At 45.4% G+C, this 18161-nt stretch overlaps 1 protein-coding gene across 1 annotated transcript in view; it reads right to left on the bottom strand.

The window, feature by feature from the left end:
- The window catches only part of LOC120062473 (sorbin and SH3 domain-containing protein 2-like), a 94793-nt gene extending 77336 nt beyond the window's left edge, over positions 1 to 17457 (bottom strand). The window contains exon 1 of the mRNA XM_039012470.1: positions 17068 to 17457. The gene's annotated coding sequence lies outside the window, so the exon portion shown is untranslated. The remainder of the gene's footprint in view (positions 1 to 17067) is intronic.
- Between the last annotated feature and the right edge of the window lie 704 nt (positions 17458 to 18161).

Genomic DNA, 18161 nt, shown 5'->3' with positions numbered 1-18161 from the left:
AACTTTCCAAGCAAAAACTTCATATCATAACTGCTAGCTCACCATATTATCTAAAGTAACATCATAGTCAACATACACTATATATACAAAGGTATGTAGACACCCCTTCAAATTACTGGATCTGGCTATTTCAGCCACACTTGTTGCTCACAGGTGTATAAAATCGAGCTCACGGCCATGCAATCTCCATAGCCACACAATGGCAGTAGAATGGCCTTATTGAAGAGCTCATTGACTTTCACCATGGCACCGTCACAGGATAACACCTTTCCAACAAGTCAGTTTGCCAAACTTCTGCCTTGCTAGAGCTACGCCGGTCAACTGGAAGTGCTGTTATTGTGAAGTGGAATCGTCTAGGGGCAACAACGGCTCAGCCGCGAAGTGGTAGGCCACACAAGCTCACAGAGCGGGACCGCTGAGTCCTGAAGCGCATAGCGCGTAAAAATTGTCTGTCCTCAGTTGCAACACTCACTACCGAGTTCCAAACTGCCTCTGGAAGCAACGTTAGTACAAGAACTGTTCGTCGGGAGCTTCATGAAATGGGTTTCCATGGCCGAGCAGCCGCACAGATGACTAAGATCACCATGTGCAATGCCAAGCATCGGCTGGAGTGGTGTAAAGCTCGCTGCCATTGGACTCTGGAACAGTGAAAATGCGTTCTCTGGAGTGATGAATCACGCTTCACCATCTAGCAGTCCGACAGACGAATCTGGGTTTGGCGGATGCCAGGAGAACGCTGCCTGCCCTAATGCATAGTGCCAACTGTAAAGTTTGGTAAAGGAGGAATAATTGTCTGGGGCCGTTTTTAATGGTTCGGGCTAGGCCCCTTAGTTCCAGTGAAGGAAATCTTAAAGCTACAGCATACAATGACATTCTAGACAATTCTGTGCTTCTAACTTTGTGGCAACAATTTGGGGAAGGCCTTTTCCTGTTTTAACATGACAATGCTCCTGTGCATAAAGCGAGGTACATACAGAAATGGTTTGTCGAGATTGGTGTGGAAGAACTGGACTGGCCAGGACAGAGCCCTGACCTTTACCCCAACGAATACCTTTGTTTACATCCCTGTTAGTGAGCATTTTTCCTTTGCCAGGATAATCCATCCACCTGACAGGTGTGGTATCTCAAGAAGCTGATTAAATAGCATGAGCACTACACAGGTGCACCTTGTGCTGCGGACAATAAAAGGACACCCTAAAATGTGCTGTTTGGTCACACAACACCACAGATGCCATGCTAACTCCAGGAATGTCCACCAGAGCTGTTGCCAGAGAATTACATTTTCCTTTCTCTACCATAAACCACCTCCACCGTCATTTTATAGAATTTGGCGGTATCTCCAACCGGCCTCACAGCCGCTGACCACCTATAACCACACCATCCCAGGACCTCCACATCAGACTTCTTCACCAGCGGGATCGTCTGAGACCAACCACACGGACAGCTGATGAAACTGTGGGTTTGCACAACCGAAGAATTTCTGCACAAACTGTCAGAAACCATTTCAGGGAAGCTCATCTGCGTGCTCGTCATCCTCACCAGGGTCTTGACCTGACTGCCGTTCGGCATCGTATCCGACTTCAGTGGGCAAATGCTCACCTTCGATAGCCACTGGCACGCTGGAGAAGTGTACTCTTCACGGATGAATCCCGGTTTCAACTGTACTGGGCAGATGGCAGACAGTGAGTATGGCGTCGTGTGGGCGAGCGGTTTGCTGATGTCAACGTTGTGAACAGAGTGTTTCATGGTGGCAGTTGGGTTATGGTATGGGCAGGCATAAGCTATGGACAACAAACACAATTGCATTTTATTGATGGCAATTTGAATGCACAGAAATACCGCGATGAGATCCTGAGGCCCATTGTGTGGTGATCTGTACATAATTCCTGGAAGCTGAAAATGTCGCAGTTCTTCCATGGCCTGCATACTCACCAGACATGTCACCCATTGAGCATGTTTGGGATGCTCTGGATCAACATAAACAACAGCGTGTTCCAGTTTCCGCCAATATCCAGCAACTTCGCACTGCCATTGAAGAGGAGTGAGACAACATTCCACTGGCCACAATCAACAGCCTGATCAACTCTATGCGAAGGAGATCGGCATGAGATTGTGGTCACACAAGAAACTGACTAGTTTTCTGATCCACGTATATGTGTCCAAAAGATGCAAATCTGTATTCCCAGTCATGTGAAATCCATAAATTAGGGCCTAATTAATTTATAGGGCTCTGGTCAAAAGAAGTGCACTTTTGGGAATAGGGTGCCATTTGGGACCGACCTAGAGGAACAGGCTCTTTTACAGATGCATCTAGCTGGTTCAGAGCACATATTAACATGGCTATAAATCACATCAAATACTGTCACTTGGTGTGATTGGAATAGGCAGCACAGTCAGCAACATAACAAAACCATAATAATATAAAAGTAGCCTATTATGCACAATACACAAAAACTGCTATCAAAGAATTACACATTACGAACCTGTTGTTGTAAAAGTGTAAACGGATTGCCTTGTTTGATGATGTTGTTTGTTGCTCGATAAAATACCTGTCTAGTCTAAATCATGTGCAGTTGGAGAGTTGGAAGAAGTGCAGACAGACTATGACAGGCCTCTTGGGTTTTCAACCAACTAAAATCTATCTTGATCTTCTACAAGCTTCTCTCCCAGCTAAAATCACACAGCAGGACTGAGAGAAAAGACTGCTCTCTGCACAGAGAATACAGAAAGCTTTGGAAAAAAGGCATCCAAAATCTCTGCTTCCCTACTGAATTAGATTCAGGCTATTTATGTAGAGTATATTTGTGAACAAAGAATGTGAACACAAACAAGTCTTAAGCGACCTTAAAATGGATTTCTGGATCTGGATCCACAATCACATTAAGTGAAGGACAGGCCAGGTTGTTCAGCTACGTTTGATTCATTCTGGAGGACAGTACACAGGGCATTTCTGGGGATTATATGTTAAGAACCAGAGATAATTCACTTAATTGCTGTGTTTTGGTACTCCGTGTCATTATAAGAACATGTGTTGTTGGGAAAGAGAAAAGACTGTACTGAATTGTGAGCTAGTAAGAGGACAGTTTGAAGGCACCGCTCCAAGTGTGTACCTGTGAGAGGGAGAGGATGGAGCTTACGCCTGTCTTACACCAACCTCTGTTACAACTATTTCAAATGGGATCATTCTTTGCCACATTATCTATCTACAGTAGGTAGAGGCACAAAAAGGATAATGCAGACCCAGCACAGGAGAAAATCTTGCATTTTCAGAACCCTGTCATTCCAAGCAATGAGGGGTAACTGTTAAAGTCCTGCACTGCTCTTTCTGGGCAGGCACTGGCAGAATGCATTCCTTAAAAAGTCAAAGGCTCGTTCAAGATGGATCCTCAAGGAGAATGCACTAGCTCCAATTGGCTGTTTCCCAGCTTGACAGATTGTCGACATACATTCTCACTCACAGCCATGTCAATAGCTCTATATTCTACACAGCCGTGTCAATAGCTCTATATTCTACACACACTCTCACTCACAGCCATGTCAATAGCTCTATATTCTACACAGCCATATCAATAGCTCTATATTCTACACAGCCATGTCAATAGCTCTATATTCTACATACACTCTCACTCACAGCCATGTCAATAGCTCTATATTCTATCCAGCCATGTCAACAGCTCTATATTCTACATACACTCTCACTCACAGCCATGTCAATAGCTCTATATTCTACACAGCCGTGTCAATAGCTCTATATTCTACATACACTGTCACTCACAGTTATGTCAATAGCTCTATATTCTACACAGCCATGTCAATAGCTCTATATTCTACACAGCTATGTCAATAGCTCTATATTCTACATACACTCTCACTCACAGCCATGTCAATAGCTCTATATTCTACACAGCCATGTCAACAGCTCTATATTTTACACAGCCATGCCAACAGCTCTATATTCTACACAGCCATGCCAACAGCTCTATATTCTACATACACTCTCACTCACAGCCATGTCACAGCCATGTCAATAGCTCTCTATATTCTACATACACTCTCACTCAAAGCCATGTCAATAGCTCTATATTCTACACAGCCATGTCAATAGCTCTATATTCTACATACACTCTCACTCAAAGCCATGTCAATAGCTCTATATTCTACACAGCCATGTCAATAGCTCTATATTCTACACATCCTAACACATACTGTATGAAGAGGAGTCAGATGAAGACAGGCAGCAGGCAGTAATAAAATGCTACAGTGTCTCTCAGACTGTCTCAGTGAGGGTAGTGGGTTGTGTTCCTACCCCCCGCACAGTGCCAACCAGAGTTAAGTTGCAGCCAGGCAATGCATACACAAGCACCCCTTAGCAGGCATGGTGCTGGAATTTTCTCCTTAATGTTATCAAACAAATATCTCCCGAGGAAGGAGATTCACAGCCGCCTCCGCTCTGCAGCAGGTCAGCACGGCTAATGATGCGTCCCAAATGGCACCCTATTCCCTATATAGTGCACTACATTGGACCAGAGCGCTATGGGCCCTGGTCCAAAGTAGTGCACTATAAAGGGAATAGGGGGACATTTGGTACTCAGCCTAAATTCCTTCCAGTAGTGGCCAGTCCCTGGGGTCTGAGAAGCATCTGTTAATTGGGTGTTTAACCTTTGGAGAAATCCCCTGCTGATCATCAACTAATAAGCTAAGAAAGATGAGTCTTCTAAGAAGTCTAACACAAGATCATCTCTCAGATAACAGTTTCAAAATGGGAGCTTCAAACAGCCTGCTCATCAGATCTCTGACAGATATAATGATTAGAGCCTAGATGTGTTCTAATTTAATAGTAAACATGAAACAAATGATAATGCACTAAGACCCATTTAATAGTCAATTCAAAAACACTAATGCTCAAAAAACACAAACAGAAGATACAAAACACTTCCTCACAATACAACCAAAAACACATGAGACATGAGCTTTGTTTAAAGAAAGCTGTACGGTCACAGCTAAGTCACTCCTTCACGGTGGTACAAAGTTAAAAATACCCCGGTCATGCAAGCCCTCCAGCACAGCCTGGAGAGAGAACGACTAGCTGCCAGAGAGTCTGGAGAGAGAGAGGCTAGCTGCCAGAGAGTCTGGAGAGAGAGAGGCTAGCTGCCAGAGAGTCTGGAGAGAGAGAACGGCTAGCTGCCAGAGAGTCTGGAGAGAAAGAACGGCTAGCTGCCAGAGAGTCTGGAGAGAGAGAGGCTAGCTGCCAGAGAGTCTGGAGAGAGAGTGAGGCTAGCTGCCAGAGAGTCTGGAGAGAGAGTGAGGCTAGCTGCCAGAGAGTCTGGAGAGAGAGTGAGGCTAGCTGCCAGAGAGTCTGGAGAGAGAGAGAGAGGCTAGCTGCCAGAGAGTCTGGAGAGAGAGAGAGAGGCTAGCTGCCAGAGAGTCTGGAGAGAGAGGCTAGCTGCCAGAGAGTCTGGAGAGAGAGGCTAGCTGCCAGAGAGTCTGTCTCCTTCTCCTGGGAGGGAGGGTACTGATCTTTAAGGCCACTGACTACATGGGTCCACCACCTTATGAATTACTGTAGGACTGCCTTCTTGACTTTTTTAATGGCACAGGAATGAATTGAACTCGTCCCTGTTCCTGGATAGCAATCATTGTTACGCAAAAGTGCATTCAAGGGCTTTGAACTATAGGATAATATTCACTGAAGGGTGGAAGCTAAATGCTATTATATGTATTTTTGCCATATTATTTCCATACTCTATTTACTTTAATAAAACTATCTGCGCATGGATTATGGATTTTCAGCTTTTTTATGCAGTTATAAATACATACATTAAGCATAAGTGTCAGATATTGCCCTGATATACAGGACTTGAGTCCTGTTTAACTTTTATTATAATTATGGCTACAATGTGAAACACTAGCTTTTTATAATCGGTACCAGAATTCTGCTTTAAAATAGGTTTTGAAAGGCTTTGCCACGCTCATATAAGGAGCTCTTTCCTGCCCACTGATGATTGACAATCTTATACGTATTGCGCAATCACCTTTTGCACATGGCCTTGCGCTCCTTCTCGTGGTTTCACGGACTTGAGTAATATGTCCGCCATTCCACCTGACACAAGCCTGCATCTCTCGGCAGCTCCATTTGTTGTTTTGCACCTTTTATTATTGTGTTGTGTACACCGTGTGCTAAAGTACCAGCATCAAACAGTGGAGCAGAGTTTCCATAGATGGAAAACTTCATGGAAAATTAATATTGTGAAAGTCAATAGTGATTATCTTTTACAGAATTGCGCAGCACTCCATATTGTAAACTAAGCACTGACCAATCCACAATACCTTACTGAACATCGAGGAAATATAAACCTGGCAAATTAAACTGCTATAACCCAAAATCATACCATCAGAGGGCTAAAGCCCAGACCATACTATTTCATACTATACTGAACAAAAATATAATGTAAAGTGGCAATATAATGTAAAATGTAAAGTGTTTCAAGTTTCATGAGCGGAAATGAAAGAGCCAAGAAATGTTCCATATGGACAAAAAGTGTATTTTTCTCAAATGTTGTGCACAAATTTGTTTACATCCCTGTTGGTGAGCATTTCTCCTTTGCCAAAATAATCCATCCACCATCCATCCAGGTGTGGCATATCAAAAAGGTGATTAAACAGCATGATCCTTACACAGGTGCACCTTGTGCTGGGGACAATAAAAGGTCACTCTAAAATGTGCAGTTTGTCACACAACACAATGCCACAGATCTCTCAAGTTTTGAGGGAGCGTGCAATTGGAATACTGGCTGCAGCAATGTCCACCAGAGCTGTTGCCAGATAATTAAATGTTAATTTCTCTACCATAACCCGCCTCGAACGTCGTTTTAGAGAATTTGGCAGTACGTCCTACCGGCCTCACACGCCAGCCTAGGACCTCCACATCCGGCTTCTTCACCTGTGGGTTCATCCGAGACCAGCCACCTGAACAGCTGATGAAACTGTATTTATGTCTGTAATAAAGCCCTTTTGTGGAATCCATAGACTAGGTCCTAATACATTTATTTCAATTGAATGATTTCCTTATATGAACTGTAACTCAGTAAAATTGTTGAAATTGTTGCGTTTCTATTTTTGTTCAGTATATATCACACTACATCAGTGGTTGAACTGTACTCACACTGCACTTATCTGGTCTCCTTCCATTAGAAGACCCCCCCCATTATGGAATGATGTCCCCTCTCCTGCCTCTATCAGCACTGCTCAGCACTCATCACTTTCTATGGTAGTTCTCTGAAGGTCTCTCAACTTCAACCCTGACAGTCAAACCATCCCAGACCTTGCGACTCTTTTGCTTACCAGGTGAAGAGTCACATTATCCATAACCGAGGTGGCATTGGTTTCATTTGGGACGCAGCAATGTTTTGTCAGCCACTGCTTCAGCAGTCACACAAATATGATTTACGGAAGAGTGGCATATGTGTAATGACATATTTTGAGGTCAAAGGAAACCTTGAACATGACTGCTCTTACTTATATAAGACCGTACAAGGCCATGTACCATAATGAAGCATACCATGTAGTGAGTAGCCTACATCACGTATTCCATAACACCACACCAGTGTTCTCACAGTCTGAGTATAATTACTAGTAGCTTATTCAAATTCATACATTTAAAAAACTATTAATAACTCCAATTGCGCAAAGAAAGAGAATTGAAGACTCCATACAATTTTTTTCCACTTTTGACTTAATGGTACAATACACAATTTATCACCTCCTCATTTAACACAGAAAACCATTAACCATCCGCTGAGATAAAACATATATATCATTAGGTGGGTGCTTATAGCTGTCCTATTTCACACATGTTCAAGTGTATATTAATACACAGGAGTGAATTGGAAATGTGTTTTTTGCACATCCCAACTCCCCAAGACACCCTCAGAGAGTAATGTCACAGCCAGGGTCTGCCATTATCAACGGCGATCCTAGATCAATTAGGTTTAAGGGCCTTGCTTGAGAGCACATTGACAGATTTTTCATCTTCTCAGGGATTTGAACTAGCGATCTTACAGTGACAGGCCCACTGCTCAAACCGCCAGGCTACCTGCCGCAAGCAACCAGCCAGGAAAGCTAACCTGCCATGAGGCAGCAGCATGTATCCAATACATCATTCAAAGAAAGATAGGGAATATCTCACCAGACATGAAGAGCGAGACACACTACGTGATAGAATGAAAACACATCCGCGATGTTTTATGTAGCTCCTCTCCCTATATCTGTTTTCTGGGCGGCAGTACAGCAGATTTCACCACATTGACTTGCAGGGTTAAGGTCCGACAAGTGTGATCCTGGTTTCTGGAGGCAAAAGACGTGACAGAGTCAACCCCTGCCTGTCCAAGCAGCGCTGCCGCGGTTTGAGCTATTTTCAGATGCAGACATGTATGTCTAGGGGCTGGAAAGATACTCTTGGGGCTCTCTCTGGGGAAAAGTGACACACAGCATACCACAGAATATACACAGGAACACATTTGTGAGTATACAAACATTTGCGCTATGCAGGTTATGGGTCATTTTTGGTAAATCAACACCATTGGAACCTGTGAAAGATAGTAGCCAAGGTACAATTTCAAGGTCTTGAAATTCAGGTGCTGAACCTCCGGAGGCAACACACACACACACGCACGCGCACGCGCACACACACACGTGAGGAAATGAAGCAATTAAAAGGAATGCCGGAATGCAATTTCTTGTCAAGTCGAAAGGGAAACTTATATGTGGGTGATGTGCAGTATTTCTTCAAGGCTGACCGTATTACATCAGATCTATTTTTACCAGTGACGTTCATGACTGATGACAGTGGCGATCCGTCAGGGAGACCACCACAGTTCTCAGGGAGACCACTACAGTTCAGGCTACAGGGAGACAGGTTAGACCCTTAAAAAGGTGACACAAATGTCAGGTTGACAGCTTTTCAAGCGACTGTTGGCCAGCACTGTATCAAATCACCAAATCAAATGTTATTGGTCGCTACACATATTTTGCAGATGTTATTGCAGGTGCAGCGAAATGCTCATATTTCTATCTCCAACAGTGCAGTAAAACCTGACAATACAAAACAATAAACAAAGATACAAATTAAGAAATATCAGAACAAGCAATGTCCAAATCCAGAATATAAATATAAATATGTACAGTGCCTTCGGAATGTATTCAGACCCCTTGACTTTTCCCACATTTTGTTACGTTACAGCCTTATTCTAAAATTAAATAAAAACATTTCCTCAGCAACCTACTCACAGGTAGCCTAGTGGTTAGAGCGTTGGACTAGTAACCGAAAGGTTGCAAGATCAAATCCCCGAGTTGACAAGGTAAAAATCTGTCGTTTTGCCCCTGAACAAGGCCGTCATTGAAAATAAGAATTTGTTCTTAACTGACTTGCCTAGTTAAATAAAGGTAAAATATAAAAATAGCCCATAACAAAAAAGCAAAACAGGTTCTTAAAATATTTTGCTATTAAAAAAAATTCTAAAAAGAAATACCTTAGTTACATAAGTATTCAGATCCTATGTTATGAGACTCGAAATTGAGCTCAGGTGCATCCTGTTTCCATTGATCATCCTTGAGATGTTTCTACAACTTGATTGGAGACCACCTGTGGTAAATTCAATTGATTTGACATGATTTGGAAAGGCACACACCTGTCTATATAAGGTCCCACAGTTGACAGTGCACGTCAGAGCAAAAACCAAGCCATGAGGTCAAAGGAATTGTTCATAGAGCTCCGAAACAGGATTGTGTCGAGGTACAGATCTGGGGAAGGGTACCAAAAGATTTGTAGCATTGAAGGTCCCCAAGAACACAGTGGCCTCCATTATTCTTAAATGGAAGAAGATTGGAACCACCAAGACTCTTCCTAGAGCTGGCCGCCCGGCCAAACTGAGCAATAGGGGGAGAAGAGCCTTGGTCAGGGAGTTGACCAAGAACCCGATAGTCACTCTGACAGAGCTCCAGAGTTCCTCTGTGGAGATGGGAGAACCTTCCAGAAGGACAACCATCTCTGCAGTACTCCACCAATCGGGCATTTATAGCAGAGTGGCCAGACGGAAGCCACTACTCAGTAAAAGGCACATGACAGCCTGCTTGGAGTTTGCCAAACGGCACCTAAAGACTCTCAGACCATGAGAAACAAGATTTTCTGGTCTGATGAAACCAAGATTGAGTTCTTTGGAATGAATGCCAAGAGTCATGTCTGGAAAAAAACCTGGCACCATCCCTACGGTGAAGCATGGTGGTGGCAGCATCATGTTTTTCAGCAGCAGGGACTGGGGAGACTAGTCAGGATCGAGGGAATGGAGCAAAGTACAGAGATCCTTGATGAAAACCTGCTCCAGAGCGCTCAGGACCTCAGACTGGGGTGAAGGTTCACCTTCCAATAGGACAATGACCCTAAGCACACAGCCAAGACAATACAGGAGTGGCTTCGAGACAAGTCTCTGAATGTCCTTGAGTGGCCCAGCCAGAGCCCGGACTTGAATCCGATCTAACATCTCTGGAGAGACCTGAAAATAGCTGTGCAACAACGCTCCCCATCCAACCTGACAGAGCTTGAGAGGATCTGCAGAGAAGAATGGGAGAAACTTTCCAAATACAGGTGTGCCAAGCTTGTAGCGTCATACCCAAGAAGACTTGAGGCTGTAATTGCTGCCAAAGGTGCTTCAACAAAGTACTGAGTAAAGGGTCTGAATACTTATATAAACGTGATATATTTATATATTTTTTTATAAATTAGCAAAGAAAATCTAAACCTGTTTTTGCTTTGTCATTATGGGGTATTGTGTATAGATTGATGAGGGGGAAAAAAACTATTTAATACATTTTAGAATAAGGTCCTGACCTAACAAAATCTGGAAAAAGTTAAGGCGTCTGAATACTTTCCCGAAGGCACTGTATATAGTGTTGTGAATAGATAGTATGGACAGTATAACTACAGCAGTAGTTATATAATATGAACCTTGACTAGAATACAGTATATGAAGTGGGTAAAACAGTATGTAAACATTATTAAAGTGACCAGTGTTCCATGACTATGTACATAAGGCAGCAGTCTGTCACGCCCTGACCTTAGAGAGCCTTTTTATGTCTCTATTTGGTTTGGTCAGGGTGTGATTTGGGGTGGGCATTCTATGTTTTGTTTTCTATGTTTCTTTATTTCTATGTTTTGGCCGGGTATTGTTCTCAATCAGGGACAGCTGTCTATCGTTGTCTCTGATTGGGAATCCTACTTAGGTAGCCCTCCTTTCAGTGTGGGTAGTTATCTTTGTTAGTGGCACTATAGCCCTGTAAGCTTCACGGTTGTTTTTCGTTTGTTGTTTTGTTGGCGACATTTTTAATAAAGAGAGAAATGTACGCTCACAACGCTGCACTTTGGTCTCCTTCTGACGGCCGCGACAGAACTACCCACCACCAAGGGACCAAGCAGCGTGGCCGGGAGGAGCAGCGCTATCTGGAGGAATGGACATGGGAGGAGATATTGGAAGGAAAGGGACCCTGGGCACAGGCTGGTGAATATCGCCGTCCGAAGGAGGAACTGGAGGCAGCTAAAGCAGAGCGGCGACGATACGAGGAGTTGGCACAGCGGAGTAAGCACGAGAGGCAGCCCCCCCAAAAAATTGGGGGTGGGCACACTGGGAGAGTGGCTGAGTCAGGGTATAGACCTGAGCCAACTCCCCGTGCTTATCGGAAGGAGCGTGGTACTGGTCGGGCACCGTGTTATGCAGTAAAGCGCACGGTGTCTCCAGTTCGCTCTCATAGCCCGGTGCGCTACATCCCAGCTCCCCGCATCTGCCGGGCTAGGGTGAGCATCCAGCCAGGACAGATGGTACCGGCTCAGCGCACCTGGTCTCCAGTGCGTCTCTTCAGCCCAGGATATCCTGCGCCGGCTCTGCGCACTGTGTCTCCGGTGCGTCTGCACAGCCCAGTGCGTCCTGTGCCAGCGCTCCGCATTTGCAGGGCGAAGACAACCATCAAGCCAGGATGGGTTGTGCAGGCTCTACGCTCGAGACATCCAATGCGCCTCCACGGCCCAGTGTATCCGGTGCCTCCGCCAAGAACCAAGCCTCCAGTATGTCTCCCCAGCCTGATGAGTCCTGTGCTTGCTGCCAGAACCAGGCCTCCTGTATGTCTCCCCAGCCTGGTGAGCCCTGTGGCAGCTCCACGTACCAGACTGCCCATACGTCTCCTCACTCCAGTGATGATCCATGGCAAGAAGCCTCCAGTGATGATCCATGGCACAAAGCCTCCAGTGATGATCCATGGCAAGAAGCCTCCAGTGATGATCCATGGCACAAAGCCTCCAGTGATGATCCATGGCACAAAGCCTCCAGTGATGATCCATGGCAAGAAGCCTCCAGTGATGATCCATGGCAAGAAGCCTCCAGTGATGATCCATGGCAAGAAGCCTCCAGTGATGATCCATGGCAAGAAGCCTCCAGTGATGATCCATGGCACGAAGCCTCCAGTGATGGTCCATGGCACGAAGCCTCCAGTGATGATCCATGGCAAGAAGCCTCCAGTGATGATCCATGGCACGAAGCCTCCAGTGATGATCCACGGCAAGAAGCCTCCAGTGATGATCCACGGCAAGAAGCCTCCAGTGATGATCCATGGCAAGAAGCCTCCGGTGATGATCCATGACACGAAGCCTCCGGTGAGGAGTCATGGCACGAAGCCCGCAACGACGGTCTCCAGTCCGGAGTCTCCAGCGACGGTCCCCAGTCCGGAGCCTCCAGCGACGGTCCCCAGTCCGGAGCCTCCAGCGACGGTCCCCAGTCCGGAGCCTCCAGCGACGGTCCCCAGTCCGGAGCCTCCAGCGACAGTCTCCAGTCCGGAGCCTCCAGCAACGTTCTCCAGTCCGGAGCCTCCAGAGACGGTCTCTAGTCCGGAGCCTCCAGCGACGGTCTCCAGTCCGGAGCCTCCAGCGACGGTCCCCAGTCCGGGGCCCGCAACGAGGGTCCCCAGTCCGGAGTCTCCAGTTCGGAGCCCCCAGCGACGGTCTCCAGTCCGGAGCCCCCAGTGACGGTCTCCAGTCCGGAGCCTTCAGCGACGGTCCCCAGTCCGCGGCCCGCAACGAGGGTGCCCAGTCCGGGGCCCGCAACGAGGGTGCCCAGTCCGTGGCCTCCAGCGACAGTCTCCAGTCCGGAGCCTCCAGCGACGTTCTCCAGTCCGGAGCCCCCAGTGACAGTCTCCAGTCCGGAGCCTTCAGCGACGGTCCCCAGTCCGCGGCCCGCAACGAGGGTGCCCAGTCCGCGGCCCGCAACGAGGGTGCCCAGTCCGGGGCCCGCAACGAGGGTGCCCAGTCCGTGGCCCGCAACGAGGGTGCCCAGTCCGGGGCCCGCAGCGAGGGTGCCCAATCCGGGGCCCGCAGCGAGGGTGCCCAGTCCGGGGCCCGCAGCGAGGGTGCCCAGTCCGGGGCCCGCAGCGAGGGTGCCCAGTCCGGGGCCAGCTACGAGGGTCCCCAGTCCGGGGCCCGCTACGAGGGTCCCCAGTCCGGGGCCCGCAACAAGGGTTCCCAGTCCGGGGTCGGCGACGAGGGTCCCCGCACCAGAGGTGCCACCAAAGTGGAGTGAGCCAGAGGTGGAGCGGGGTCTGCGTCCCGCACCTGAGCCGCCACCGCGGATAGATGCCCACCCAGACCCTCCCCTATAGGTTCAGGTTTTGCGGCCGGAGTCCGCACCTTTGGGGGGAGGGGGGGGGGGCGGTACTGTCACGCCCTGACCTTAGAGAGCCTTTTTATGTCTCTATTTGGTTTGGTCAGGGTGTGATTTGGGGTGGGCATTCTATGTTTTGTTTTCTATGTTTCTTTATTTCTATGTTTTGGCCGGGTATTGTTCTCAATCAGGGACAGCTGTCTATCGTTGTCTCTGATTGGGAATCCTACTTAGGTAGCCCTCCTTTCAGTGTGGGTAGTTATCTTTGTTAGTGGCACTATAGCCCTGTAAGCTTCACGGTTGTTTTTCGTTTGTTGTTTTGTTGGCGACATTTTTAATAAAGAGAGAAATGTACGCTCACAACGCTGCACTTTGGTCTCCTTCTGACGGCGGCCGTGACACAGTCTCTAAGGTACAGGGTAGAGTACCTGGTGCTAGCCTGCTAGTAACAGTGTCTAAGGTTCAGGGCTGGGTGCTGAGTGGAGGCTGACTAGTGATGACTATTTAACAGTCTGATGGCCTGGAGATAGAAGCTGTTTATCAATCTCTTGGCCACAACTTTGATGCACCTGTACTGTCTACACCTTCTAGATGGTAGCGGGGTAAACAGGCCGTGGCTCGGGTGGCATTTATTTGCTGTTTGGAGTGAAAGACAGATGATAATTACATTTCAAAATAGGGCAATAACGTTTCACAATGAAGATGTTATTAATTCATGCTGAATTCCCAAAGGTAAAAACTGATGGCTTTAAACCAAATAGTCTCTATGGCAGTGAAGATAATAACCTACAGTTATAAGTCACATCTAAATGTATTGCAACTTGAAATATGATTGCAAGGATACTGTATCACTCACAGTCCACAAAGTAAGTGTGCTCCACAATAACTCAATGCTGGATAGAAATCTGCCTGGTCAGATCTTGTGAGCGTCCCAAATAGCACCCTATTCCCTATGTAGTGCACTACTTTTGACCAGGGCCCATAGAGCTCTGGTCAAAAGGGTTTCACTGTGTAGAGAATAGGGTGCCATTTGGGACACACCCTTCTGTGGACGATTGGCAGGCAGTGGCACCAACAAGCCTGGACATGGTGGGGGCCATGACAGACGTCTCCTGGAAGAGGAACTCCCCCTTCACCCAAGAGGTCACAGAATGTGCCATGACTGAAGGTGTCAGCACAAACATGTTCCAAAGAAACCTGTGCAATAAAACCAACATCACTCATATTCTCCTGCCGAGGTTAGCTACACCATTAAGACTGATATTTTAGGGATAATCAGGTACAGAGCCAAGAAGTAGACTAGCCTACCAGCGACTCCATACAAGTGGATGGCTCTTTGTAGTATTATAGGCATTTGTCAGTTTATACCCTTGGGAATTCAGCATGAATGAATAACATTCTCAATGTGAAATGTCATTGCCCTTTTTTTATTTATTTAATTATTATCTTTGTTTGGACTTCAAACAGCAAAGAAATGTAGGTGAACTTTCTCTACTCAACTACTCGAGCCAAGGTAAAAGAACCTAATGGCATTCAAAATGGCGGAGGAAGAAATAGATCAATCAGCACACAGGTGTATGACATTGCTCTTTCCCTTAATGTACTGTCCATCTACACCCCATGATCTATACACACACACTAACTGGCTGACAGCAAGTACCAGGGGAGAGCTACAGTACTGTATATATTATCAAGTGGCAGCTGTTTCATTCCACACAGTCCCTAAGGGACAAATCATTTATATGACTTATTGACCACTGACAGGTGATGGTCACTTCCTGATGATAATTTTAAAAAATGGACAAAATCGTTTTTACTTTCATGTGTAGGAATATGACAACACTATGAGGAGTTGGATATCTGATAGTTGTCAAAGGCTGATGTGTATCCAGATCTGTGTGTGCCTGTGTTATATGACGATGTGGCCAAACCTATGAATGGAAGGTATGAATCTGTGGTATGCATTAATGCTTCACAGGGATGAGTCCCAAATGGCACTGTCACGGATCCCTCTGGAACATTACCCACACCTGGCCCCTATTCCCAGTGGTTAGTAATTGTATAAGACTTAGTGTGCCCTTGGTTTACCAGTGTCCTGTCGATTATTGTTACAATGTCCATTGTTTCGTGTGAGTACCTGTGCTATGTTGTTTTGGCTTTCGTGCCATCGTGGATTGCGCAGATGATTGCGGGTCTCGTACCGTGTGATAATCATTGTGCGCTTGTGTTATTTATTCAAGGTACTCCTCACTCTTTTGTTTGGGTTTCAACCCTGTGTGTTGTATATGTGTTTGTTTGGTCTTCGTCCCCGTGCCTGTACATGTCACGCTGTAATTTGGGTAAAGAAATTTTAAAAACTATTACGCACTCCTGCGCCTGTCTCCCGACCCTTTATACCAAAGTGACAGGCACCATATTCCCTATATAGTGCACTACTTTTGACAAGAGTCCTATGGGCTATTGTCGAAAAGAGTGTACTACAAAGGGAAGAGAGTACCATTTGGAGTTGAAGTAGCTTCACACATTGTGAGTGCTATAATTCATGTTTTGGTCTAATTTGTTTCTATACATCTGTATACAGTATAATGGTAGTTTAATTCAATGACCTTGGTACTCTATTCTCATAGGGCTTGACATAGAACATGTGTTGGTTAGTCTAGTGTGCTGTATGATAACATATAACATAATATATGTATGATATGATGTCACAATATGACAGTCCTTGATGTAATCTTACCTGGAATAACTAATTCTTGATCGTTGAATATTAGAAATATAACGCAAGGATGTTTGACATGTCTGGCATGTTCTAGTCATAGTTTACATTTTAAACATTTGAACTGAATTCACTGTTATTGCATAGGCCTAGCTGTCACTTCACTTTATCACCTAGGTCTAATCTAATGCGTGACCCAGTCTAGGCAGTTCGATCATTTTGATGCAGAAGAACACTTGCGGACATAACAAATTAACACGTTTTAAAATGGACCTTTGATAGGGTACAATCCCTTTGTTTACAACACAACAGTACTACCAGTGTTATATTTGATCAGTCAAAATGAATTATTTGAAGTCACATCGCTTCAACTGCTCTGAAAATAATGAACCTCTTTAATCCCATGTAATAATGGGACAATGCGTCACGTGAATGACGGTATGCTGGAGTTATACAACGCTTCCCTTAATGTTACAAAATTTTAACTCTTTACAACTGTGTCAGCTTTGAGCATAGTGGTACAATATAACAGTGCAAAATAATGTATCTTTAGATAACTTTCCAGCGCGTGATTAGTCAGTAGCCTAGTGAAATACCCGTGATACAGAACGTTTATCCTACCTCTATCGTGCCCATTGCCACAATAAATATACTTACCAATAATTGCCACCGTGTGTTCCTTTGACCCTGAAATACAACGCGCAAATATTTTCCCACAAATGATTTATAGACTATATGCACCTGTTTTTGAGGAGTCAGGCAGGCAGGCAGGCAGACCATAGAGCGCAAACACTGCTGTTGGATCAGTTGCCTAGTATGGGATGAGTTCGATATCTATTCCGACAGCATCCCAAACCAGCTTCCGCAAGACAATACGCAGCTCCACAAATGCTTCACAGAAGATAATCAGTTTTCCCCAACCGTAAATGCAGTGCACGGTCGGGAAACTGTGCAACTCACCAAATCAATTATTGCTATCCAACCTGTATGCCTGTGTGTATTTCAAGAAAAGAATCCTTGTTTCAATACCGCAGTACAATATTCTATTCCCCCGAGAGCGAAAATGGCTGTGTCGCCCAACACAAGATCAGTCATTGGTGCAGCGCTGGTTTTCGTAGTCATGGAAACAACCAACAGTTCAATTTGTAAGGAAGGCATGCATGGCCTATCATGAACACGAGGTCCTTCTGAATGGAGCAAATCCACTTCCTTTCAGGGCATTTAAAGGTGCATGTTTTCTCAACATTTCACCCCCTCAAGAAACCAACGTGTTTGTGTTACTAATTAATGCATGCATCACCGACTTTATGAATTAGGCCTAATTAATCCAATTTCTCTCATGCACATTAGCCTATCAGGGAATCAGATTTACTTTGTGTGCACCATATACCCATACCTTTTCGTTCTTTATTCATTGGGCTTTAGAACAAGGTGACACTGTGCTTGAAATAGACTAGGGGTAGGCAACTATTCAGCTGTGGGACGATTTTTGTGGAGCAAATGGTCAGGAGGCCGGAGCAATATAATAATTATAATATAAGACCAGGCAACATGAATCATTGCTTACAAAAAAATTAAACATAGCTGTTTTCACATGTTGAGCTTAAATTAAAATTTAACAAAACATATTTTCCCATGTATTAAATTTAGAGTTCACATGTTAGCACCACCTTTCACATGTGAGGATCATAACATGTTTTCACCTCACATGTGAATTGCAGTTCCAGATGTGAAATTTGCAGTTTCACATG

The sequence above is a fragment of the Salvelinus namaycush genome, chromosome 17 (genome assembly GCF_016432855.1).
Source record: "Salvelinus namaycush isolate Seneca chromosome 17, SaNama_1.0, whole genome shotgun sequence".
Taxonomy (NCBI): domain Eukaryota; kingdom Metazoa; phylum Chordata; class Actinopteri; order Salmoniformes; family Salmonidae; genus Salvelinus; species Salvelinus namaycush.
This window is presented reverse-complemented; position numbering and strand designations above follow the sequence as displayed.